We start from the raw sequence: 19,845 nt of genomic DNA on the forward strand, positions 1-19,845 counted from the left end.
GAGTCCCTCCAGGTATTTTTTGCCAGATACTCCATGAAGGATCATTCTCCCTGGCCACAGAGTAGAGCACATTTTTCACATCTTGTCCTGACCTTACTGGCCCAAGGGCTACTGCACGAACAGTCTCCTGTTTAATTTATTCAAAAGCTTCTTGTCATTCAGGACCCCACCTAAAATTGTTCTCCGAGGCACTTGACAGAGAGGGCTGACAATTGGACTGTAATCTGGAATACACTGCCTCCAAAACCCACATCACCAGTGAAAGTTTGTGCTTCCTTCTTACTGGTTGGTGGGGACATAGCTGCTGTTTTGTTAACTACATCCATTGAAATCTGATGACATCCATCTTGCCATTTACTCCTAAAGACTGAATTTTCTGGGCAGGTCCTGTGACCTTACTTTGCTTTATGTTAAAACCAGGCTTCAGAAGGGTTTGGATTATCTTCTCCCCTTACTCAAAACCTTCCTCAGCTCTGTTGCCCACACAATGATGTCATCAGTGTACTGCAAATGTTCTGGAGCCTCATCCTTTTCCAGTGCAGCCTGGATCAGTCCATGGGGCTGTGCTTACACCTCTGGGACAATCAGTTCCATGTCTCTCCAGGTGAAGGCGAACTGAGTATTTTCACAGTGTACTTTACAGTATTTTTATTTCTAAATTCATATCAGCATCATCAGAGGTGCCTAGTGAATATTGTGGAGGCATCAAAGAGAGACAAGAATAGAAAACACTTCTCTCTAGCCACTTTTGATAGAAAAAAAGCAAAACTACAGATGACTAAGTGCAAATATAGAAGAATAAAAGAAACCACATGCAGCACGGAAGGGAACAGAATGGACTTTCAGAAAAATTTGACCTAGGCCTAAGCACTAGCTCAGAGTCATGAGGAAACTAGAGCAGGAGACAGCATGAGGTTGCATTATTTTTTCGGCCTGAAACTTGTTTATGACTACATCACCTCAAATTCTGTGAATTTCTGTTAGAGACCTTTGCAAAGACTATGCATTATGTGCTTCTACCTAATGTGTGAGGTTTGACAAGATAATTGAAAATTATTTCCCTGTCTCACAGAGCTCAGATATACATCCATTCCCTGTGGACGTGCAGCACTGTTTGCATGATCACCTGCAGAGCAAATCCACCTAAAGACTAACCTTGGCAGAAAATCTTTCAGCCAGATCCGTTTCTCCATCTCTCAGTGGCTGAGCTGGGTTGTGCCTGTCCTGTGCACTCATCACTGCACTTACTATGCATGTAATGTCATGATTACACACCATGATTAAACACCACACACTCAGCAAGGGAGGGAACCCTGGTGGTGAGGAAGCATCTGTTGCTGGGGTGGTACACGCAGCACGAGTGGTGGGCAGAGAGCTGAAGGTGGCATTGTCTCGGGATTGTCTTTCGTGCCAACATTTTCCACAGGATATTTTAAGGAGCCCTGATATATAGGCTACAGAGTAAGATGCAAGCAAAGAAGCTTTTAAAATTGTGAAAAATAGTAGACTGACAAGTGCAGAAATACTAGCAAGGACTCATATTCACATGATTTTTTTAGTAACTCCTTTATTCTTTCAGATTTAGTCTAAAAGCTGTAGTTTCCCTCTCTGTACTGAAGATGGTGTTGCTTTGGTTTCATATTATATATGATATATTTTTAATCTACAGAGCAAGTAGAATGCAGTCCTTTGCCCTATATCACATGTGGTTTTCTCCTTGCTAGATGGATGGATGGTTATTTTGGTTCCATTCAGCTAGTGTTATATATATATATACTCCACTTTGCTCTCCTTTAAAATCTGTGGGACTGAGATTGGTTTGTTACTCATATATAATATAAACTGACAGGAGCCATAATATGGGAATATGATTACAGAGAATAATTCATAATTTTTTTCTTCTAGGCAAACAGATGCAGTTGGAAAGTATGTCTGTTTGCAAACATTGCTGTCTTTGTTCAGTCCACAGCAAGCCTGAAACATTAAGGAGTTTTAGCATCTAAGAAGGTTCAGGCAGCTGCTCTGGTCATTTTCAGACTGTCTTTTCTTCTTGCTGAATATATTAAAAATAATACCTTGTTAGAAGGGAAAGGCACATGCTAGAAATAGGAAAATATCAAAGGAATGAACAAAGGGAGGGGATGATGTTTTTAAACCCTAGTGGTCTCCTTTCTTTTTCTATCCAAAATCAAGGATAAAAATATCTGTATTCTCAGAAGGGATTGGAACCATCGAATATTTTATAAAGCATAGTTAAAATTGTTCTAGGCAAAAAAAACCCCAAAAAACAAAAAAACCCCAAACCTACAAATGCAGTCCAATAACCATAAAAAGAATTTTAACTTCTTGGACAGAAAACCAGTGAGAGTCAATGTGAGTATAACTAGACAATAAAACATGCTAAATGATGATGGCCATTTTAGGGACATTAGGGGAAGATAGAGAGAGAGATTTTTTTCAAATGGAGTCAAAATACTTTTTTGTTTTGCTTTGGTTTTTTAGTTTGTTGGGTTTTTTTTTTTTTTAATTTTTTGGCAGGGAGGCGGGGGGGTGTCCTAACCAGGCATCTCAAAAAAAGGTTATATTCACATCTCTGTTTGAAATGATGAGATGCAAATGCTGTCTTCCATGTAGGAGCTTGTGTGGTTAGGAACCCTACACTCTTATGCAGAGCTCTTCCTACATCAGTAGAAAAATAGCCAGGTTAGTCACAGGAAAAGCCCTTCCAGAGAATTAACACTAAAGATGTGGATGGGTGGGAGAGGATCCAGAGAAGGTCCACAAAGATGACCAAAGGACTGGGAGGCTTGCTATGTGAGCAAAAGCTGAGAGAACTGGGTTTGTTTAGCCAGGAGAAAAGAAGGCTTAGAGCAGACCTAATCACCACTGTTTAAGGGTGTTCCACTGTTTAAAGAGTGCCTGCAAGGAAGATAGAGACTGTCTTTACAAGGAGTCCCATGAAAAAGACAAGGGGTAATAGGTAAAAATTTCTCCTGGAAATACTCTGATTGGACACAAGAAGAAAATTTTTCACAGTGAGAAAAATCAGCCATTGGAAAAAGCTCCCCAGGGAAGTGGTGGTTTCCCCAACTTTGGAAAACTTTAAGATTCAGCTGGACAAGGTGTAGGGCTATCCTGTCTAGGCCGTGCTTTTGCCTACAAAGGTTGGACCAGAGAATCCTTGAAGTCTCTTCCAAGCTGGCATTCTATGATTCTCTAATTCTGTGCTGGGGGAACACTAGAATTTGCTGCTTGCATGTGGTACAAGGGCACATTCTACAGAAATTAAGTACAGATTTCTCACATCAGTGGGAACCACAATCTATCCTGCAGCTTTTCTAGTGGCTTGATAGTTATGTTTGTCTATTCAGTCACCTCATCTCTTCATTGTTGCCAAATAAAAACCAAGAGGTGTCTGAACTTTTGCTTGTAAAAATAGAGATGATGAGTTTTACATTCAGACTCTGTAAATGCTCATTCCCTCAGGAACTGCCACTTTAGAAGCTCATAGTTATTGCTGAAAAGGAAATTTGTGAAGTACTTTCTACATATTCTTGTAAGTTAGACAGTACTTTTGTTTTAGATGGTGTCTCCACATATCTCTCTTAGCTAGGCCCAGACCTGTGAGAGGCACTTGAAATTGAAATATACCTATGCATTTGGATGGACTCTGACATAGATCCTGCTGAGTTTTTCAGGGATTACAGTGATCCAGAATATTCTTGTTTTTGTTTTTTGGGTTTCCCCCCCCCCCCCCCCCCCCCCCCGCCACTTCCAAAAAAAGGTGCTAATGCCATGCCTCCTTTGGAGCTTTTGGGACTGAAGAAGAAGTTGCAGTCAGTTAGTGTGTGCTCATCATCTTGTATTCTCCCTGCAAAGTGCTAAGTACAGTTGGAAATGACTCCTCAGGGGAGAAAGATGACAGGGAGGGAACAGGAGGAAGGCTGGTCTCCTTGGACAGGGTCAAAGACACTCTGCTGCCCAACAGTCCCTACCAGTGCCATGGATTGCCTTCCTCTCAGCATGCAACACCCAGACCTGGACCGCAGCTCTTCTTGGTTTTCCTCTTTGGAGAAATTGCTTAGGAAAAAGTCTCCCTTAAGAAAAGCTGTCTGAAGGGCATTGAGAAAGGGGAGCTAGCTGGTGGGCCACTAAAAAGGAAGCCCCACTCATGACATGAGATGGCAATACAGGCTGGGCTATGTGTCAGCTGTATCATGCTGCTCATCCCAGCCACTGGTGCTTGCTCATGTAATTAACTTCTGCAGATCCAAGAAGATGATAGAAATAAATTGCATGTTGTGAAGCCTCAGCTAGGGATAAGGATTAAGTGAAGGTTCAGTAAACTACTGAGCAATGAATGCTATGGCACTTCTTCGGGAGCAAAACATGGGTGGAACAGGCAAGGGCTGGGCATGTTATCGTTTCTGGCATTAGGTTAATTGCCTTGCTGATACTCTGCAAACTGCTGACTGAGTGGCTTTTTGCTGGACTCTGCCCTTGTTGATGCCAGAGGGGAAAGTCTGACTCCCAACTCTAAAAGCCTTGCTGAGAGTAGGAAATCACTGGAAAACAATTGGGAAGATATATTCAGACAAGACTTCTAAATATATATGAGGGGAGATCATTCAGTGAATGAATGGTAGAGATGGTGTCAGGAGTTAAGTGGGATATTAAAGACCGTGTGTTAAAGAGAAGGAAGAAAATCAGTGCTGTGCAGGGAGGTGTCCTCTAGATGCACACACTCCACTGAACTGGGCTCAGCTGTTGCACCACGCTGTACTACAATTACAGTGATTCCTATTTTGCCAGGTTTACCCCTGTGTGCAGTGAGGGATGCCCACCTACAGCAGCTGCTGAGCATAAACCCAAGTGCCAAAGCTGTGGATCCATCGGTGGGGCATTTCTAAAGCTGCTTAGGAGAACGTGGTACCTTATTCCTTTATCGTGACAACTCAGTCTGCTCTCTCAAACCACCCATCAGGGATTTTCAGGGTAGGCAGGCCTCTACAGAGAAACATATGAGCTAAAGAGAGTTTCTTTACCCTATCTTGTCACTCACTCAGAGAATCAGAAGGCAGCTTTGCTTTCCCTGTTGCTCAGCCATGGATTGGCATCACTTTATTCCAGATAACACAGCCTGACTTTGTTATCACGCCAAGTAAATGAAATATGAACACCTCTGGGCAGTGAAGAGGATAATAAAAGTTCTTAGTATAGAAAGCATGATAATAATTTGAATTACACAGTTATAGAATTTGGAATTTGAACTCTACCACTGTTTTCAATAATAGGCTGACCCAGACCCCTCTGCAGCCAGTTTGCAGATGGTAATGAAACATCACTGACACGAACTATGGTGGGAAAAAATATTGTGTCTGCTGGAGCTGAAGAACATGTGTGAAGGCCACGATGAAAAAGGCATGCATTACTTACAAATTTCAGATGGAGGAAGAAGTACCACCTTGTTGTTTGTGAACATGTGCTAAATACTCAGAGGAGGGGGCCAGTCCACTGGGGAAATTTGGAGGCATTTGGGTTTGGACCAAAACCAAGTGCCAAGCTCAACTTTGGACTGTGCAAGTTCCAACCCAGACCTAAACTAAGAAGCTCAAGCCCTTTTCTGACAAAGTGATCTATATTGTATCCCTCATAAAATTGTGTTCCCTCAGTTGAGTGCCTCAGAATACGAATCTCCTTGAAAGCATGTTTTTATGGAGTTAGTTTTATGGGCTGATGTATATGGAAATCATGTTACAAAATACAGGTACAGAAATGGCCCAAAGGATATTAAAGTTCTGTTCTAGAGGCACTTTAATGATGACAAGGATCAGAACTCAGAAGCAAAGCCTGTTTACTGGCAAGGCAAAAGTGTTTTGGCAGAAAGGTCTTACAGAGGTCACCTGAGACCAGCTATGAAGAGGCAGGTGATAGCCCCACCGTGAACATAGCATATCCTTCCTCTCTCCTTAAAACACAGAATTACCTGCTTTAAAACACACATACACACACAAGAAAGGAAACAATTTGATCAGTCAGATGACAAGGTGATTAGTTTAAAATCATAGGTCGTGCTTAAAACAAATTCACATGTTTTCCATTATCTGAAAGTAACTCTGAAAGGTGGAAATTAAGAAGGCTGGTGCTACTAATCCACTTAATTGTGTACTTATTTAGTAGAGTATAACAGATTTACAGTTTTGGAAGCTAAAAAGATAATCTGGAAAAGGGTTGAGATTCACCCTAAAGAATGTCTTGCTGAAGGATACAGGTAGGCCTTGAATAATATTTCTCTTCCTTTTTTTTTCTTTTTTGTTTGAACATGTGAGGAAATTGAGTTATTGAAGTACTCTAGATACATGATGTCTTGAATGTGAGTAATTGAACCTGAATGAGATCAAAACATCATTGTGTCCATATAGGAGGTGACAAATGTCCTTTATTCAGCACCTCTAAGTGCCGTTTATAATGGGACAAAATGAATCTAAAGCACTGCAGAGGTAGTGATGTGGGTATTTTTCACCACCTCAAAAGGAGTCTGTGTGGAAATGCCAAGCAGTGCAGAATAAGGCCTGGACATATTACATAGCTTGTCACAGAGCAGTCACTACACTGGGGACAGAATTGGCAGTGATGACATGCCATGGTTTAGTACTTAAAAATTTTATTAACCTCTTCCCCTGTTGAGGAAGACGAGGAGATTAGAGAGGGAGAGGGATGGTTTCCAGGACAGGGGGCTGCATGCATGACTGCCTGTGGAGCCTGGTGAGGCTGCAGGGGATCTGGCTTTCTAGCTACACCAAGATGCAGAGGCAATAAAACTAGGTTTATTGATTTGGCAGGGGCCACAAAGGTCATGACAGGCGCCAGTGCTCACAAGGTCTCTGCAGGAATTTGAGATGCTTCAGATGCAGGGACCTTGCTAAATCCCCATGTGAAGGAGCACTTTAACTGAGAAAGTTGAATCCTACTGCCTAAATTTTGATTAATTTTAGGGTTACATCTGCTTTTATTGTTCACACTCTTCCTCTTGAAAGCCATTGCCCATCTATACATGCTGAAAGAGAGCATTTATTTAATTGTAATGATTTTCCTCTCCAACAACATTTATTGACTTACCTTGAATTACAGAATTAGAAAACAGCTGACTGTGAGGCTATGGAAGCAAATACTGCATTGCACAATGAAGTGAAAAGTAACTGGCATTAAAAAATCCACCCTGAGCCTTTGCTGAATGGTGCTTAGGAACTGGAATTTGTTTCTGTACAGCACAGCTGGTGTTTGACATGTCGTGTGGAAGGTCAGCATGCACTTTCAGCTAATGTACAGGTGCCACATTTTCCTTTACTTGACCTTTCCTGCTTTCAAATCTGGTTTAATCCCTCCCTCGAGGGAGCAGCATAGCAGCAATAATAACTTAATTTATGGCCACCCACAAGTGACCACAGGAGAAGTACACAAGAAAAACTTTCTATTGCTTTCATTGGGGAACAGGAGAGATTATCTTAGACAAGGAAAAAGAGAGAGATAATGAGAGAAAAACATACATAATTTTTTTCCATGTCGGGATTGGTGTATCCTCCAGGCAATTATTACAATAGCTAAAAGTACTTGGGCATGCCTGGCTGGCAGGAAAAAACAGACTTTGCAGACTGTAGAGAAGAAAAAAGGTTTGTCTCACATTTATGAAGACTGGTATTTGGCATTTGAAATGCACCTTGCATGTGGTTTGCACCAACTGCAGGCAGAAACTGCAGCATTTCACCTGACCAGTTCCTAGTAACAAGTTAGAAGCCCAAACTTCTGGCAATTTCCTTTGTTTCCATTTGCTACCTACAAAGATTCCAAAGCATAATTTCTGAAAAGGTACTTTTTTCATCTGGAACCTTTGTCAGAATGAAGTCTTCTAAGTATCTGTAAAAGCACAGATGACATTTACCTGTATACTGCATTGCTCATCTAATGGATTGCTATGTAAGTAAGTGGAAAGATATTCCAAAACACCGGTCATTTTCTATTTTACAAGCTTTATAAGTTCTTTAAATATTACTCAACTGAATCTCTCAACTACTGGTTTCTTTCTCTTTTTTTTTTTGGTTTTTTTTTTTGGGTTTTTTTTTTGTTTTTTTTTTGTTTTGTTTTGTTTTGTTTTTGTTTTTGTTTTTCTTTTTCCTAATAATAGCGGCTTTTAAAAAGCTATTTGCAGGTTTTCTTGTTTGTTTTGTTTTTGGTTTTTTTTGTCAGAGTCTTGCTCTGGCCAATTTGGAAAGCAACTGCAGCCTAAAAAGCAATAATTTGCAATGTCACTGGGACATTCAGATAATTTAAAAATATTACTTTAGTAGAGGTTACTTCATTAAAATAAAAAACAAGATCCAAAACATTGAAGAAAAAAGCCCCTTACCTTTTAAAGTTTCAAAACAAATGTGTCCTTGACAAATGCTTGGAGGGTAGCTACAAAAGAAAAAGTTGCCTTAGATAGGAAGAACGAAGCTGCTAAAAACAAGAGATGCAGACACTGCACTGCAGGCTCTTGCAGGATGAATAGGGGAACAGTATTTAGGACCACCTGCTTCCATTGGCAAGTTGTCCTAGAAGTCCCCCATGGAGTTAGGACCCCCAAAGAAGTGGAAAAGCACCTAGGAAGATGTGTTAGCCCGATATCCACACCTGGGGCAAAAGCCTGATCACTGCTCCCTGCCAGAGCAGCCTTTTGGAGCAGAATGGGGTTTCCAGGGCAAAAAAGACACTATTAGTTTTCATGTATGAATGTGAGGCTTTGTGAAGATACACCTTGCTTACGGATAATTTCCAAAAGAGAGACCATATTTAGGGAGACCTCTTTTGTGCAATCTCATATTGAAGACGTGATGGTAGGGAGAAGGGAGGAAGGGAGGAAGGGAGGAAGGGAGGAAGGGAGGAAGGAAGGAAGGAAGGAAGGAAGGAAGGAAGGAAGGAAGGAAGGAAGGAAGGAAGGAAGGAAGGAAGGAAGGAAGGAAGGAAGGAAGGAAGGAAGGAAGGAAGGAAGGAAGGAAGGAAGGAAGGAAGGAAGGAAGGAAGGAAGGAAGGAAGGAAGGAAGGAAGGAAGGAAGGAAGGAAGGAAGGAAGGAAGGAAGGAAGGAAGGAAGGAAGGAAGGATCCTCTTCCATGAAGTTAGGAGTGGGACTGTCCTCCACACTTTTTTTACCAGGCAAAATAGCTCTACTATTCTATTCCACCTCAAAATATTTTATTTTGAGACTTACCAGGGAGTGGCTGAAAGTTAGGGATCACAAGAAGGCTATCAGGGATTTCTCAGTCCAGCCTCTTTTCTTTCCTTTTCGCAGCCTTGCCTATTCCTATTTTATTTTAGAGTAAGGTTCACAGAGCTGGCTCAAGACAGCATCAGCTAACAGAGCACAGCATGAAAACTATCCCAAAGGGCCTCCAAGGGCCAACTCTGCATCCAGGAAAGTGCCAAAAACCTTGGAACAATGACCACGAGCAGCTGCAGTGGATTTCTGCCACCTCAACATTTCTCTGTAGATGAAGAGAATCTGAAAAAGGAGTAACTATTACTGCGACCTTGCTTATGGCTCAAATGTCATGGAATCCTAATTTTTCTTTAAAAGGGGCCAATTTCACTGAGATTTTAATTGGAAAGGACTGTGATGCAACAGAGCAGAAATTAACCCACAGAATGCATAATTCCTGTCATTTACAAAGGTTTTTATTGCTCGTCCCTTAGGCCCTAAGCACAGCCCAAACTGTGTTTGGGATAAGAAATACCTGATTTCTCCTGTCTCTCATCAAATTAGGCTAGCACAGCCAGTACTTAGAAGGTTGCCATTCCCCAGAAAACTCCATGTGTGGTCCTTGTTTCTGTTCAGCAAAAAATTCAAACGTTTTCAGACAAAACCACCTAAGGTTATCCAATCCCAGGCTATTATCCCCATATATTCTTAAGGTAGAACACTCTGTTGTTATGATGGAATTAGAAAAAAACTGTATAGAAATATACTCCATTGCCCATCCAGAGATGACTCACATCACCTAGGAGAAAATTATCTATTAGTCCCAGAATGAAGTAGCAACTTCCATCTTTCCTCTTGAGCTATGTTCTTTCCCTGGGAGTGTTGTGCCAAGAATATCTTTGCAAGGCTGCCACCTTTTTCTGTGGATCTGTTATCACCACGAGGTGTGGTATTGTGCAGTATGAGAGTCTTTCCTTGCCTTTGTTCTGTGAGCAAAATAGGCTTGTGTAGGGGGCAAATGAGCTAAAAGCTCCCTCCTCTTCAGTCCTCAGCATATTAACTCATATCATTGTCCTTGCTTCCTTTCAATTCCATAAAAACATATTTGTGAAGTGGCTTAATCCAAGCCTGATGATGTATCCACCCTGCTCAACTCTTTTTTTCTTGATCCAGAGCTGCTGTTAGCTCCATCATTTGCATGGAGATTGAGATGCTGGAGCAGGCTGCTCCTGCTCCTGTAGTGCAACAAATTTTTCTGATATGTCCTTACTGTTCATATAATCTATGTCTGCCATCCACCTGTGAAATGGCTGTAATAATCTTTGATTCCCAGGTGGGATAAACAGCCCTGTATGTGTAAGGCCCCATGGACATGACTGTGGCTTGTAACAGCCCAACCACAGCAGCAAAGTAGCTGAAGCACCCAAGGCTGCAGAGCATGAAGGGCAGCAGGGTGAGTGCAAGGTGCTTGGCTCCTGGCAATCAGTGCACAGGTTTCTCCTGAGGTCGTAATGGTGAGAGGGAAATCCTTCCGGGGGAATTTTGAATAACAAAAACACCTGATGCATCAGCGTTGTGGGGCACAGGTGGAATACCTCAGGCACAACCTCTCTACCCATTTCAGCAGCGTTTCTGCTGCTGTGTGAAGCTGGAATCTACAAGCATGGAGAGCACGTTTTCAAATATTTGGCTCTATGTATTATTCTGCAACCTGCTCTCACTTACCAAGCTTTAGTTTGAAATACAGAGTCAAACTGCTAAAGCTCAAAGAAGGACTGAAGCTGGAAAAGAAGTCAAAGCTCTAATTAACAGCCCACAGCCTTCAGCAAAGTAATAACCTGGCTGTGGACCTTCCCATTCCATCTACCTCTTTAGCTGCAGAGCTCTTGCACACAGTCAGCTCCCCCTAAGCCATCCCATAATTTTTCTTGAATTCAGTGTCTTGCTGTCTTTTCCCAGCTCTTCATTCATCTGTGTTGATCAGTCAATTAGGTGTTCAGCAAAGATAGCCATAGTCACTTCACACTCTTATACTCAGTGCTCTTGCTTGTAAACATTGCTAACCCACCCAAGCTGATACTTAAGACAGGCAGTAAACGTGTCCTCACCAGTGACTGATGAGGGGTGTTCCTGCACACACTAATGAATGCATATATTGAGATAGATGCATTTTATTGCATCAGACTTTACGCCACTTCCTCTGGGATGAATTTTATCGATGCAGTAAGATTTTTACAACATCTGAAAAGACTCAAGTACTGAAAGGTAGATTTATACACCCTCTAGTTTTACAAATATAGTGTACAATCAGTGGTCAGTGGAGCTCTAAATTACTTCCCTAAGGTTCTTGCCCTTTTAACTGCAGAAATATAAGTCCTGAAGAGTGCAGAAATGAAATACGTAACATGATAAGAATTTTAAAAGGGGAACATTTAGGTAATTTTATAGTCATTCCTATAAATTTAATTCAGCTCTTCATTCAAAAGAGGACTGTAGATACAATCAAAAGTTATCGTTTTAATTCATATTATATTCATTGTATTATGTGGTGTTATTTTTATAGTGATCACAAATAGTTGGCTATTAACTTAAATTACCAGTGGAAGTTCATCTTTTGAAGTTATTCCTAAGTTCCTTTTGTTGGTCTCTAAGTAATGAAAAGTTCTTGAGCCTGACTTATTTGCCATCTAGAAAGGATAGACTTTGAGATGGGGTACCACTTAAGCTATAGCCATCTAAATTACATGGAAGTATCATTAATGACCAACTTTAATCACCTTTGAACTAGACAATGAAAACTTAGTTTTTATAGAATCAAGCTAGCCAAATTCTACTCTACTTTTTCTGTACACGGGAGCTGAAGTACGTGGGAGGTAAATTTCTGAATCTGATAGCAAACTTTAGTCCAAGACCTGCGCAATCATTGACTTATCCAGAAGAAACAGCAGTTGAATGCCTGCTTTACCTTTTGTGCTGCTGTAATGTTTTGCCTTTAATAGAATGATTTCTGATTCATACTGATGTAACTAAGAGGAAAGTCTGTTTTCAAGGAGGAAGGAGAGTTTATTATGACAAATAATGAGGGAGGTTTTCAAAATTCTCTGAGCAATTAATTAACCCACAACTTCAAAACATAGATGTTCCCCACACTGTTTTCTAGGACTCACTCCAATATTATTTTAAAAGTCGCCAACAGACAGCCTTTTCCCGTTCCTGTGAGCATTTCCCCTGCCATCTTAAAGGTGGAATCATCTACAAGACACTCCAGCTGCTTTCTTTAAAATGCTCCTTCTCACCATCTTATCATGGAGCCTCCATGGAATAGAGGTTATTCCCCAGTTGTTGTGCTCAGCCCCAAGGAGGGAAGTGGTGAGGGATGACTGTACTGAGTGTCACAGCCCCAGGCTACCTGTCTGCAGCAATGTGTCACCCTGCCCACAGAAGACTCTCTAGATGACCCTGCTGCTCCTGAGTGGGAAAACAGATTTTGGAAGCGCTAACCAGAAGACAGAAGTGACTTGGAAAGCAAGTCGGACCCATTGAAGGTCAGGAGGAAAAAGAATCCACTGCTAAAACTCTGGAAAGAAAACAGTAGGGCATGGGCTGGTCATGCACAGGGAACACATGCAGCAGGCTTTTGCCTGGGATGAGTTGGAACCAAGTACCCCAGGACCGAGGAGCAGCATGGTGAAATGTGTTGCCCAGAAACAAAGTGTCCCCTGTTCCCTGGTAGCTTCTGTTGTACCTGAGAGGCAGCATCTCCCACTGGGTTTCTACCTCCCACTTAGCCTTGGAAGAAATGTAACTGTTGGATGCACACCCATGAAAGTTTCCTGCCTGCAGCGCACATCTGACAGCATCAGTAGTGCTACTAATGTTTTGCCAGAAGGGTGGATCTAATGGATGCTTCAAGTCCAACATGTCTTATACAGCAGCTTTAAAACTCTGCCTTTCATCTGCTTATTGCTATTCTATCAGTTTAGCACAGGCAAACCCTCACTTGCTCTTTGACTTAAGAGCCTCTGAGGCATCCTCTTGTCTGTGTCACCACCCTTTGAGAAGAGTCTTTCCCTTCATTAATTATTGTTCTTGGATCTCATCAAGTAGCTGACTCTGGGGAAAGAAAAAGGAGACCCCTCGCAGGTGTAACCCTCAGTTTTCATTTATGTACCATTAAGAGACGTGACCACCCTGTTGACTTTTAATGACTCTAGCTATTCTTTCTGTAGACCCCCATACCAAGAGAGAGCACTTCAAACCATGCGAAGGTCTTTGATCATGTCCAGCCTATTTCTATAAACATATGCTGGATAAAAGACCTTAGCTGAAACTATCCAAGAGCCTTGGACGGTCAAGACACTTCTTCCACACAGATGTGCTTTTCATCCCGCTCACCAAAACTCTCCTTCATCAGGACTTACATTCTGGCCCTGTAGGAGCCAATTAAGCACTTTGTTGCTGAATTCGGCAGGAATCAGATCACTGCCCAGATGTTCCTCCTTTGCTTTAACATCTCCCTGCACTCCTGGGCTCCTGTTGCCACTTTGTTGTTCTTCCCTTCACACATTTAATTCCTTTTCTTCTCCCCGATTGACAAACAACTATTTCTGGCAAGCAGCGGAAGCAGCAGAGGATGCTTGCCGGAATCCTTGCCAGATGATGTTTCCATACAAGTGGGTCAGTGTTGTGACTAGTGCAATCATTCTGGGGGATACTGTGCCCTCATTCATGGCAACAATCAGCCTCTCAAAACCCCTCACATAAAATAGCTGGCAAGAGCATCCTGTTATCTCTCTTTTTTGACTGTGTAGCTGGTACAGGCTACTCTGCCTCATGCGTGCTGTGTGCTGGATACAGCTATGTGAAGATTTCAATTTAGTTCTTCAATTGCTTTTTCTACAGGGTCTGATCTAATTGCTGTCAGGATGCATAGCTGGCACTTCAAGTGGTAATAGGAAGACCTAGGAAATGCTTTTGAGCTTTAAAATCTCCTTAGGACAGCTTCTTTCCCTTTCAGAAAATTTGCTAAGCTTCTAAAACTTGTAAAAATAATTGGTCAATGTGGAAGAGAACTTAGAGTGTAATACTAATGTGCTAAAATTCAATCACTACGTACACCATGGCATCACTTCAACAGATACAGCTTAGCAAGCATTAGATTTACAGCCTTTTTTCCCAGCTTGGTCTGCAGAGATAAATTCTGCCATAGTTCTCAGGACTTTCCTGGATTATTCTCAGCCAGACAGATCTCATATGTCTCCCTTTCCAATCCTAATAGCTTTTCACATACAGTTCCATTATCTGGATGTATTTGCCTCTTTTGGCGTTTGGATCTTAGCCTTCATTTTCCCTAAAAAATTTGGCAATTTTCAGGGGATTGTCCTGAAAATTAATAGGTGGACAAATAGTTAATTCAAGATCAAGCGTTTCACATGCGGGAGTGTTTCTTTGAGAATGGACAACTCATGATTAACAGTTTTGGATAATAGGACTGACTGTTAGTTGGGATGTTTGATTCCTCAATTTGGTGTTTCCAAATTGGTCAGCCAAACACCTTGTCTGCTGGGTCTGGTTCAGTTTCTGTTCCTTCTTTTGGCATTATATTACAGGACAAACTCCAGACTGGCTAGGACTTAGATTATTGTGGTCATTCCCAGTTTCTTTTTTCTGGGTGGCTGTGGCAAGTTGATAATTTATTTTGGTACAAAGAGCAATTAATGGAGATACTGTGAACTCCTAGTTGGACCACTTAAGTGTTTCCCTGGGACCAGCTATAAATGTTTCAGGTAATTGGAGTGTGTAATGGGTGTAATTAAACACACAACTCTTAGCAGCTAATTCCTATACCTGGTCTTTGAACTGTGCCAATTTAGGAGCTGTAATATATGTTGTAGCTCTGGCAGGACTTAGCAATATATGTCCAAAGAAGCCCCTTCGACACGTAAAGCATAAAAATCTCAGTCTGGTCAAGGGTTATTGACACACTCAAAGGTATGATACCAATGTGATGACCTTGAGTTGAGACTCAATCTGATTAAATAAAAAACGTGAAATTTAAAAGGAAGATATCAATTTCCACTATGTAAGCATGAAAGGATGCCTTAAAGAGTGATTAATGTGGCATCCCATTAGTTTTAAGTACTACAGAACATCTGGCACATTTCCCCCTTGACTACAAATTTCTGAGCACTGGTGTTATGTCATCTCACAGTATTCATTTTCTCCCTGTCTCTATAATTCATCTCAGCAATTGTTGTTCATATGAAAGTAATTATACAAACGCACTTGATTAAATTAACTTTCATCTACTACAGTTTTGGGGTTTTTTTAAAATATGGGCATTTCCCTTCCAAAAATAACTCAGAGGAAGTGATGTACATATTGTGCCACATGATGAAGATTAGAGTCCCTCAGCATTTCTAAGGCAGGACATGTCAGCACATCCAGGGCCCAAATCCTGTACCTGGGGTCAATCTGCTGGGCTCCTCTCACAGAGGTACCTGAGAAAAAATTAATTCATGGAAGCAGCCAACTTACTGAAAATTTAGTGAAATTCTGGAAGCTGACATTATTTGTTCAAGTTTTGCTGATTTGCAGCCCTTGGAGGTTTAATCTCTCTCAAAAGTCAGTCAGAGAGTGATAAAGACCAGACTGCACGGCACAGTGACCTTGGGCTCTCTCTTCTGTTACCATGTCTTGGGTGCTTTAACACTGAGCAGATTGGGTCCAAGTGTAAGAGGATAAAGTCAGAGTGATTAGGGATTTGTCCCATGACTTCAGCATTGTTAGATCCTCTTGAATGCCTTAAAAGCCCTCATGAATTATGGAAGTGCATGCCAACACATACTTTTGAAATGTTAATTTTTTTTATGTCTGGTAATTGATTTTAAAAAAACAAAATAACCCACCACCTCAAGGAAGTAATATGTGTTGCAATATGAATTTCATTCTTTATGACTTTCCCTGACTCCTGCCTTATAAGTGTGGATCAGAACTGTATCTGGAGGGACCCACAGCGGGGACAAAGAGTGGCTCCCAATCCTCCCAGTCCTTTTATGACTGTGCTCATTCAGCATTCAGCCCTCCATGTCGTGCTGAAGTCATTCACTTTGGAGCATTACAGAATGAATTTTTTAAGAACACCCACCACTTGGAGCATCTCCCTCTTTCTCCCCCTACCTCTGTTTTGAAGAACCAAAAAAAGGAAACACCTTCTGTACAGGGCTGATTGCCTATCACTGCTAACCACCCACTCTCCTCTCTTCAGCATCAGCGTTTCTGCTGTGGCAGGCTGACCTGACTTCACTTGGGTGCCAGACAAATCTCAGCGTGCAAGTGTCGCCTGAGGGAACACGAGGTGGGAGGAGGAGAGGAGATGAGCGTACCAAACCTGGGATATGTTACCACCGGTCCCTCGCTGCTGCACTCACTAAAGCAGGAGTGACGGAAGGCACGAGCATGGGGAAAGGGAGAGGGGCTCCTTCGCTCCACAGGCACTTGAAGGAACTCGTGCTTTGTTGTATTCACAGAGTGGCAATGGTGGTGTCATTGCACTAAGCAGGAAACAGTCCCACACTGTGTATTTTGAAGGGGACTTTTTTTTCTTTGAATGCTCCTGGCTGTCTTTCACTATCTCATTCCAAGCATACTTCTATATAGGAACAGTCCCAAGTGTACTTCTAAATAGGAGCTGGTCCTGGAATGCACGAGTTGCAGGTTGTTCCCTCATGCAGGCATGTGCTATGATTCCCACTGAAAGAAAATCTGCAGCACCCTGCTCAAGGAGAACAGGCAAAGCAGCTCCAGAGAGGAGTTGCCTCTCCCTCTGAGCCACCTTCTTGCCTTGACAGCGTGGTACAACAAGGAAGCGTGGGGAATATATCACACATAAATACAGACCACCTGAAGCATCTGTTTTCTCATCCTGCAAAGTGGGGAGAAGGCTACTGTGCCATCTCCCTTCTGGGCTGTAAGAATGTGTGCCTTTACACCCTGTCTCATGCTCTGGGCACCAGTTAACTATATACATTATCATGCATCCAGACAGACTGTGGTTTCATACCTTTCTTTTTTCTCCACAGTTGGAGTCGACAGAAATACCCTGATTTATCTTATCTGTGTATCACACGCCTGTAAATAATACATGGAAACTTTAGTACACCTCAAGTTCGAATAGTCACTATAAAAATGCTCTTTTCCACTGAACAGATTCTTAGTTCCACAGGAGAAAGGGTCCCCCATGTCTTGAGAGGAGTTTTCTTATTATCTAACTCTTTTAATATAAAACTAGATCTACTGTTATAAATACGAGATCTACTATATAAATAATAGATCGACTATAAAAAAGCCCTGTTAGGGGACAGAAAGTTTGAGGTGAATTGCATATTTGGAATTCTCCATTAACTTTTTGATCATCCAGAGCTGGTCATGCACATCCAGCCAAAATACAGCACCAGCCACTACGGTAGTCACAAGAAATCCTACTAATAGGATGTAAGATTAATAGTAGGGAGAGAACACTGTAAGAGGTTTGGGTTTGGCTAAGCATGCACAAGGCTGGCTGCTTATCTGAAATGTATCCAAATGACTGTTGCCTAAAAAACATGAGCTTGGTTAGAATGAGCTTTTAAAGTTGACTTTGCCTAGCTTTTTGTTTTAGTTGGTCAAAAAGGGAAAAATGTTGGGATTCCATACTGGGCCAAAGAAGGAGATTGTTCTTTAGAAGAGACAAGCTGCTAACAAAACTGGTTAAAGGCGTGGATTTTCACTTATTCTGCACCGGGTTTAGTGCACACAGACCCCTTCTATTAAAATATGTTTTCAAGGTTGCACACTCACGCACTTATATTAGGAAACGCCCAGATTAAAATCATCCACACACCTTCATTCCATTCAGAGTCTACATTCTGTGGTGGGCCATAGCTTCCCTGTGCCACACAATCTGTGTTGTGCTCACCCTGCCTCAGCCCCTGGACTCAATGGATGATATTCCCTTAGGGAGAAGCTGTGCAGTACATTCCTACCTCTGTGTTGGTCCTGTGCAGACCTTCACCTTATTTACCACCCACCAATGCAGGAAAAATCACTCATATCTTCATGAGCTCTCCTGCAAAATTTACAGTCAGCAGAGAGTTTCTTCACAGGTGTTTAGAAACAGCCTCTCACAATAACTCTTATAAATGAAAAGCAATTCAACACCTTTCTGCATATAAGGAATACAAGGCAAAATGAGATGATGTGGAAGAAAGTTTCCCATGCACTACATTTGCAGTGTTAAGTGTCCAGCACTTCTGCCAATCAGACTGAAGGGTTTTTAGGCAGAAATCAGAAAATGGAAAGTAAACAATCCCTAACCCTATTAGAATAGGGGTTTGGGAGCTTGAAGGAGGGTGTCTACTTCATTTTTCTCTGTGAAAAATATAGATTTGAAACAGCAATGTTTTTTTGCATAGTGTTTGTTGTGCTGTTGCTTTTGGATGTAAAAATCACTTTGTTGTTATTTTATTACCTTAAAAATAAATTTTTATTTCAACCTGAAATCTTGGTTTAAAATTATTTTAAAAACCATTAAGCAGATGCTAAACTGAAATTAAAAAAAAAATTAGTCAGTATGCCAGTTGACAACCATATGTGAGAAGTCTGGTTGAAGGGACTAGCTTAGTTAACACTGCACCAAAGTCCCAGACTTGGGGGGAGCTGAAATTTCTCCATAGCAGTCTTCAGTTGTCTTCAGCTTGTATTTTACAGTTTCTTCCATTCCCCTACCTCACTGGTAACAGCTTTTCCAGCTTTCCCAGACAACAAGGACATACAGCGAGGTTGGCTCACCCGGGATCCTTCTCAGGCAGAACAGGGTGGGTGAACCCCCTGAAACTCAGTGCAGTCTCCTTGCTGGCCCTGACAGTAGGTTTTGGTTCCCCTGAAAGCCAAAGCAGATGAGTAATAGGGAAAGGTGCAGAGCTGCATCTCGCTGAGATCCTGCACTGGATCATGGCTGAGGCATATCCTGGATGCACATCCATATCCCTCCATTCAGATGAGCATCTCTTGCTCCACTCCTCTGTCAATATTCTGATTATGGCATTTTCCTAGGCAGAGACTCTGCTAGCATAAAACTGGGCTTTTTAACTTTGAAATCTGCACAGAGAAGCTGAGCAAATCTGTGTTGCTTCCTACAGCAGAGGACATGTTTGTTTGCAAGACTGACTCAGTACCAGTATTTCACACGGTAAATGATGGGACTAGGAAATAAATATTGGAGAGAAAAGGAAAGTTGCCAAGATGAGGCATTTCCTTGAGATGTTGAAAGTGGGGTTTAAATATTTCAGTGTTTCTGTCCCGTTGTTCACAGACAAGAGAAATTCCTGGAGGACATTTACTGTTCCTCTTACCCTCCTCCTCTCCAGACCCTCTTTCCCAGATCCCTCTTCAGAGGTCTCATCTGTGTTAAACAGGTGAAGTATGTTGGCACTTATTGTAGGAGGTTAATATTTGGAAACAAAGCCAGGCAGACTTTGTTCCCAGGAACCAGTGCTGTTGGCAGCATGCATGCTCATTCACGGCAGCTGCAAAACAAGCCCTGTTCCTGGTAGCTGTTGTTACTATAAGAATG

The sequence above is a fragment of the Sturnus vulgaris genome, chromosome 3 (genome assembly GCF_052056855.1).
Source record: "Sturnus vulgaris isolate bStuVul1 chromosome 3, bStuVul1.hap1, whole genome shotgun sequence".
NCBI lineage: Eukaryota > Metazoa > Chordata > Aves > Passeriformes > Sturnidae > Sturnus > Sturnus vulgaris.